Source organism: Pyrus communis, chromosome 17 (genome assembly GCF_041283825.1).
Source record: "Pyrus communis isolate YQ-2024b chromosome 17, ASM4128382v1, whole genome shotgun sequence".
Taxonomy (NCBI): Eukaryota; Viridiplantae; Streptophyta; class Magnoliopsida; order Rosales; family Rosaceae; genus Pyrus; species Pyrus communis.
The window spans coordinates 3,601,067-3,608,976 of NC_142581.1; the positions used below are offsets into that span (position 1 = coordinate 3,601,067).

The 7,910-nt window shown below is 35.5% G+C and overlaps 1 long non-coding RNA gene across 1 annotated transcript; it reads left to right on the plus strand.

Moving 5' to 3' along the window:
• Positions 1-4,797: 4,797 nt before the first annotated feature.
• On the plus strand, positions 4,798-6,715 carry LOC137749499 (uncharacterized). Its single transcript, XR_011070217.2, has 3 exons — positions 4,798-4,918; positions 5,264-5,311; positions 5,907-6,715. It is a non-coding gene; the product is annotated as an uncharacterized LOC137749499 (long non-coding RNA).
• Positions 6,716-7,910: the final 1,195 nt, after the last annotated feature.

The window sequence follows — 7,910 nt, forward strand, 5'->3', positions numbered from 1 at the left end:
GCATTCACCGCCACACCGGTTATGGTACCATTTGAATATCTGATCGCCATCTTAAGTTGACGGCCTCAATTGGCCGTATCCTTCGTCACCAAGTTCTCTTTTGCTGGAAATATAGAAAAGAAAGAAAGAAAACAAAACAGAAAACAGAGCTCTTGAGTCTGTGTGATAGACCCTTGATCAACCTTGACTCTTAAGCTGCCTTAGAAGTCGAGAGAGAATAAGAACAAGAATGAACAATACTATTTTCATCATAACCTTTTGTATCTTACAATTCCTGCTATATAGCTACTGACCACAACAACTTTTACCAATTACAACTAACAACTTTTACAAATAATACAATCTTATTCACTAATATGATGACACTTGGCACCATCTCAATTGTCATACAACAACCATTTATTCCCAGATTCCTATCACTGTGTGGTTGTGAAGGTGTGACGAGTCTTCGATCTGAATTTTGTTTTTGTATTCCTCTGTATATCATATGGATCGTGTCCCAGACATTATTGTTAGCGTCCCTCTACATCCGGAACACGAAGGGTAACTGTATGAGTTGCATTTTTTTTTTTTTTTTTGCCTTTTATATGGAAAATATGTTGGAAGACTACATTTTTATACCACATTAGTGCATAATCTGATGTTTAATGAATTTATCTCTTCGATTGATGACTATATGAATCGTTTGCCATATCATGAGTACAATGAGTTACAAAAATACAACTCAATGTAGAAGAGGCCATGGGACAAGTGGGCATCCAAAACAACACTTAGTATATAAACTTATAAATGATGTTGTGTTGAAATTAGAACTGATTAATTAGAAATTAATCTATCAAGAACTCAGCTCTTCAAAAGTCTAGGCATTGAAGAAAGTAGCAGCAGGGACCATCAAACTGATTTATCTCCGATTGTCTGAAACCAGAAACCATATTCGCCATTGTTGATCAAGTTTGCTTCTTCTTTTAAAGATTAAAAATTAAAATAAATTAAAGAAAAAACCCAAAAATTAAGAATCGAAATGTTACGAACGCGATTCCGTGAAACATGGACAAAAAGAGAAAACCCCGATGTGCCTAGCGTGTTCAGAGGTGCATTTTTCAATTTCTGAAAAAACAAAACCCTAAAAACAGAGGACGTGAGATTAGTGACAGAGAACGAAAGGCCGCCATTGCTGATGAAATGAAGAAATCGCACACCCTTGAATTGGAATTTCTCAGCTAAGCTTGACGCTTTAGCTGCTGGTTCTTCTTCTGGAAGCCAAAGATGTGAGCTTTGCCACGTGTCATGCTTTTGTTGGTGGGTACCACCAGCCGTAATGATCTCCCACATCCACACTAGCCCAATATCAGGAGAGATTTTTCAGGATTTAGGGTCTCCAATATCAGAACCTTCAACTTCTTCCATATAAAGTGTAATCATTACATCTTCTGTTTTCTAATGTCAAAGATGCTGCGAGGACTCGTCTGTCGAATGAAAGATGCAAATGCTAGGAAACTTAATGTTCGAAGAAGTGACTGGTATAAATATACTCAGAGACGGCCTTCTCCATGCCCGACATACCGGCAGCGCCCAGTTGCATTTTTTCACTCACAAGGTCATATTTCTGGTTCAATAATTGCATTTGAAGACGACGTCCACTCTACAGAGCTCCTTCAGATCAGCCAAACCAATGTTTCTTACTAAATGCAAACCAGAGCTCGACACACTATTGTTAGAGCAACTTCAGCGTGGGAGCCCTCTCCCAAGGCTATTCACTATTCAATCCACCTAGTGAACAGTAACTGCCCTTAATGAACAGTAATCGTCTTTTGCATCTCCACCGTTACACTTCAATAGCTTTGGCAATAGGCAATAAAATATTAGTATTTTTTTATTTATAAAATAATACAAAATAATTTTAATTGTAATTTCGGATAAGATTTTTAATCGTTCTCGTTGCGTCACGTGTCATAATCCGAAGTATTATTAAATAATACAAAATAATTTTAATTGTAATTTCGGATAAGATTTTTAATCGTTCTCGTTGTGCCACGTGTCATTATCCGAAGTATTATTAAATAATACAAAATAATTTTATTTGTAATTTTTGATAAGATATTTAATCGTTCTCATTGCGCCACGTGTCATTATCCGAAGTATTAATAAATAATACAAAATAATTTTATTTGTAATTTCGGATAAGATTTTTAATCGTTCTTGTTGCGTCACGTGTCATTATCCGAAGTATTATTAAATAATACAAAATAATTTTATTTGTAATTTCGGATAAGATTTTTAATCGTTCTCGTTGCGCTACTTGTCATAAAATCCGAAAAGACAATTATTGGGGATGGATTTCCGATAAAATTTTTAATCGTACTCGTTGCACCACGTGTTATTATCTGAAAATACAATTATTGGTAATGGATTTCTCATAAGATTATTAACCAATCACGTTGCGCCACGTATCATAATCTGTTTACAATTTTTAAGGATAGATTTCTATCAGATTTTTATCGAATGACGGTATGCCACGTGACATTATCTACAACCTAGTTCTTCGTCTCTTGTGCTGTTATATATAGAGTTCAAGAGAAAATTAAATGGAATTGGAATATCTAGAAATTAATCAAGTCAATATATCAATTGAAATCAACTAAGTACTCAGGCAATAGTAAGTTGTAATAGGGTACTTATCTAGCTGCTATTTTCTTAAATGATTGTTATAACGAATTGATCTAGACATTCGACGCTCTTAATTGTGAAAAAAAAAAACCTAGACTTATCATCAAGAGGTGAGTTCTTGATAAATTAACCGCTAATCAATCAGTTATTTTCTTCATTTTTAGGTTAGATACGAGGGAATGGAATCTTGGAACCCACCCTCTCTCACTAATTGGGGTAGTATCCCCCCATAACTTAATAAGCTATTTCGGTACGTACAACGCATGAACCAATTTCATTTCCAACACAACATCGTTTATAACAAGTTAAGTGTTGTTTTGGATGCCCATTTCCCCATGGCCTCATCGCACAATAATATGGATTTATCGTTATTCAATCAAGTCGGGCTACATCCACTGCGTATATATGACATAAATATGTGCCATTAAATGTGATATCCTAATATTTTCTCCGAATAAAAGGCGAGGAAAAAAAGAAGGGGAAGCAGAGTGTACGCTTACCCTTCCAGTTCCGAAGGCGGGACATCCATCTATGTATATATTGTAGGAGTTTTGAGACCCCTCTTGTTCTTCATCGGGCAACAGTGATTTTTCACTAGTCTTTATATAAGCTTATTCCTTCTTCTTAGTAATTAGAACTTAGACCATTTGAAATGAGGATTGAGGTTTGGGCCACTAATTGTGTGGATTAGGCTTGATGATTATACTATAATATTAATATAAATTAATATTAATTAATCAAGAGGTGTCTGAAGAGGTATTAAGTTTTAATTTCGAATTAAGTTTTTAATTAAATTAATTAAAAACGTTTTGATTAATAGACACTACTCTTTGGAAAGAGTTGTATAGTTTCAGATACATTTAAAAGGTGTTTGAAGAGGTATGAAAGAGTCTATATAACTGAAATCCTCAGTTCCATAAAAAATCATCTTTTTTTCCTCCTTGTCTTCCGTACAAAATTTCCAGAGAGTAAACACACAAAGCAATTCGCTAGAGTTCTATAATCCAATGCGGGTTGTAGAATTAGGTAGTTGTATCCTGGTCAAACAGACGTTGTAGAACCACAAGCACATGAGTGGGACATAAATACTGTTCGAAGGACTTAGTGTTTGCGCTATCCTCTACCTTCAATTCATTCAAGTTAGTATCATTTTAATTTTTGTAATTATTGTGTAATTGCATTTTGTATTGCAAGTATTTTTAAATAATAAAGTATAAGTATTTTGGTTCTGTATTTCTGTTATTTTATTGTTTCTAAATTGTTCTCCAACATATATGACACTTCTGTACAGAGGAAAACAAACACAAAATCCAGATCGTCAGATCGAAAACTCATCACACTTTCACACAGACGCAAGAGCTCTGTTTTCTCTTCCGGAAAAACAAGAGCTCTGTTTTCTTTTTTTAATTTCCAGCGAAAGAGAACTCCTAAACAGAAATTAGAGACGAAGAAGATGATCAATAGAGGCCGTCAAGCTTAAGACAGTACTTAAGATGGCAGGCAGATATTCAAATGCTACCGTAACCGGTCCAGCAGTTAATGCGAACAAAAAAAACCGGTTAGTTTTGAGCTACTCACAAAATGAAAGCACAGAAAAAAAACTACACTTACTTTTATGAGCACACAACGGAAGGAGCTCAGGACAGTGTGACTCGCTTGAAATGCAAATTACTGGACTTACATAAATCCCACCCTCAAATTATTTTGTGAGTCAATAAATCCCAGTATGACTTACACTGCACATAAATCCCAAATATCCCAAATAGGACTATTTTGTGAGACATTATCCCAGATACAGGTAAAGCCCAGATAATGACTTTACATAAGTCACAAAATAATGACTTACATAATCCTTGAAACACACTGTTGAAGATTGGTGGGTCCAGATTTCCACCCAAAACATCCATGATGTCAATCACATTGAAGCAAAGTTTGTACATAGATAATGAGCAAAGCCCATGAACGATTCCAAATAATGTATCTGGATTAATTTTAAACATCCATGATGTCAATCACAAAATAATTTGAGGGTGGGATTTATGTAAGTCCAGTGTGAAAATGCACACTTCTGAGAAAGAAACAGGTAAAGCCAAATATATAAAGAACCATTGCGCACTGCGCAGTGCAAGCCCTGCCCTGAAGCTCTACAAGTATAATCCAGAGACGGCTTTCTGATCCAGTAATTTGCATTTCAAGCGACTCACACTGTCCAGAGCTCCTTCCATTGTTCTACCGTTGTGTGATCATAAAAGTAAGTGCTGTTTTTTTTTTTTTTTTTTTTTTTTTTTGTGCTTTCATTTTGTTAGTAGCTCAAAACTAACCGGCTTTTTTTGCTCACATTAACCGCCGGACCGGTTACGGTAGCATTTGAATATATGCCTGCCATCTTAAGTACTGTCTTAAGCTTGACGGCCTCTATTGATCATCTTCTTCGTCTCTAATTTCTGTTTTGGAGTTCTCTTTCGCTGGAAATTAAAAAAAGAAAACAGAGCTCTTGTTTTTCAGGAAGAGAAAACAGAGCTCTTGCGTCTGTGTGAAGGTGTGACGAGTTTTCGATCTGACGATCTGGATTTTGTGTTTGTTTTCCTCTGTACAGAAGTGTCATATATACACAGATGGATCTCCCGCGTTCGGAACTGGAAGGGTAAGCATACACTCTTCTTCCCCTTTTTTTTTCCTCGCCTTTTATTCGGAGAAAATGTTAGGATATCACATTTAATGGCACATATTTACGCAGTGGATGTAGCCCGACTTGATTGAATAACGATAAATCCATATTATTGTGCGATGAGGCCATGGGGAAGTGGGCATCCAAAACAACACTTGTTATAAACGATGTTGTGTTGGAAATGAAATTGGTTCATGCGTTGTACGTACCGAAATAGCTTATTAAAGTATGGGGGGGATACTACCCCAATTAGTGAGAGAGGGTGGGTTCCAAGATTCCATTCCCTCGTATCTAACCTAAAAATGAAGAAAATAACTGATTGATTAGCGGTTAATTTATCAAGAACTCACCTCTCGATAAGTCTAGGCATTTTTTTTTTCACAATTAAGAGCGTCGAATGTCTAGATCGATTCGTTGTAAAAATCATTTAAGAAAATAGCAGCTAGATAGGTACCCTGTTACAACTTACTATTGCTTGAGTACTTAGTTGATTTCAGTTCATATATTGACTTGATTAATTTCTAGAAATTCCAATTCCATTTAATTTTCTCTTTAACTCTATATATAACAGCACAAGCGACGAAGAACGTTCTACAATGGTATTGCATAAATATATCTCTTCCCTCATCACCATGCTAGGCATCTTCATCCAACTGAAGCAGGGAGCCAAAAATAAGTCTCTGTTCGATACAAACTACCCGACTATGATGTCTCTTATCGTTGCCATACTCGCGTATGGCGGATCACTAATTGGCTTTGGAGGCCCTAATTCGTGTTTGGCAGAATCAATCATCAATAAGATTAGCCTCCTCTTTGGAACTCTTGCCTTGGTTTTAGAAGTGGTGATCCTTGTGCCAGTTTTAGGGCTAGTAGCCGGATTGGTCTGGGTTGTTTGGTTTGTGAAAGTTGTACGAAATGAATACGCCTTCGAGTACCTCAAAACGTTGTATGAAAATGCAATTGCATTTGTTGTTCATACATTTGGCAAATTGAAAGACCATCTGAACATGATCATCCGACATTTCGCAACGGAACCCGAAGAACAAACTGATGAGCTTCCTCAAGTAACCACAGTTTAGGTTTGGGGTATTTCTTTCACTCGTTATTTTTTTTTCCTTATTTTGTTGAGTTGGACTATATTGAACTCAGCATATGAATAGTTAAGTGCGAAGTGGTGTTATGTGAAAGAAAATTCAAGCAACCACATCCTGATTGATTAGCTCTTTCATGCACGACTGCGTTTTATGCTCCGTTTTGCTGTCTCATTTCATGTGCTGCTCTTTCTTTCTAGCTCCATGTGGAGTGTATTACTATGAAACTTATTGAGTTAAATAGATAGTGTTAAAGTATTGCTATGTAAATTTATATGAATTGATTTTAGTTTTGTCTACTTTTTTAATCAGGGCAAGTCAATCTCTTTGTTTGCCAAAAAAAGAAAAGAAATTTCTAATCTAATTTTCAAATCCTTGGCCAACTTGTGGTCAACATTACTGATCAACGAAGAGCTCTTTCAATCAGGCATTAGAAAGTGAACCAATAAATTTAACTAGATTGGTTAAAAGTGAACCAACATGTGGATGGTAATGCTAAATTGGAGATGACGGTGTCCATGTTCTGTCGAATGAGGAGATAAGCTTAGAGGAAGGGCAGAGAGGAACGGAGTCTGGGTTTTGAGTGAAGGGGAAAAGCAGTGTCTGTATCACACTTTGGCGTGGGAGGTTATTGGCCACGAAACGATATACTAAGGGTTGTCATGCCATCCACTGTGGAAGGGAGGGAAAAAAACATTTTTGTGCTAAATTTTATCACCTACATCCCATTTCACTTTCATCTCTTTTCAATTAAAAACGGGTTTAGTATCTCTTCTTTGGTGAGGAAAATTTTAAACTTTGGTCATTGGATCACATGATTGTGAACTCACCAGTGTCTAAAATTTTTTTGATACGGTTGATATTTCCGTAGAAATATCCAAAAAAATCGAAAAAAGATATGGAAAACTAGCTAACTCAAATTGTAGTTGTTGGTTCGACTTTTACCATTAAAAAGTCAAATGGTTTAGAAATCGAACCAAACTTTTAGTGGCGGTTTTGGTTACGGGTGAGCATGGTTCGATTTGTTTCAATTTGACACAAAAAATATAATGAAACTAATTGCCATTTAATAGTGGGTTTGATTTTTTATCAATACCACCATTGAAATCGAACCAAATCATTGTTAATCGGTTTGATTTGGTTGGTTTATGCCTAGTCCAAAACAAATATTAAAAAAGGGTTCAACATTTTAGAGTTTTAATTTTTTAAGCATCCACACATCCTTCACATTCCAATTCAATCAAAAGATTAAGTTTTCCGATACATAAATATTTATCAAGTCAAATAAAACTATGTTTTAGTTTAAAAAATCTCAGACTACCAAACGACTTATCTAAACTACATATTAAAATAACTCTCTTTGTCAACTAAAATAGAGTGAAAATACTATTTAGTCTTTTATCACAACAACAAAATTAAGAGCAGTAATGTAATTTTACAAAACAAAATTTTGCTATTTTTTGTTTGAGCCTCACCTACATGTA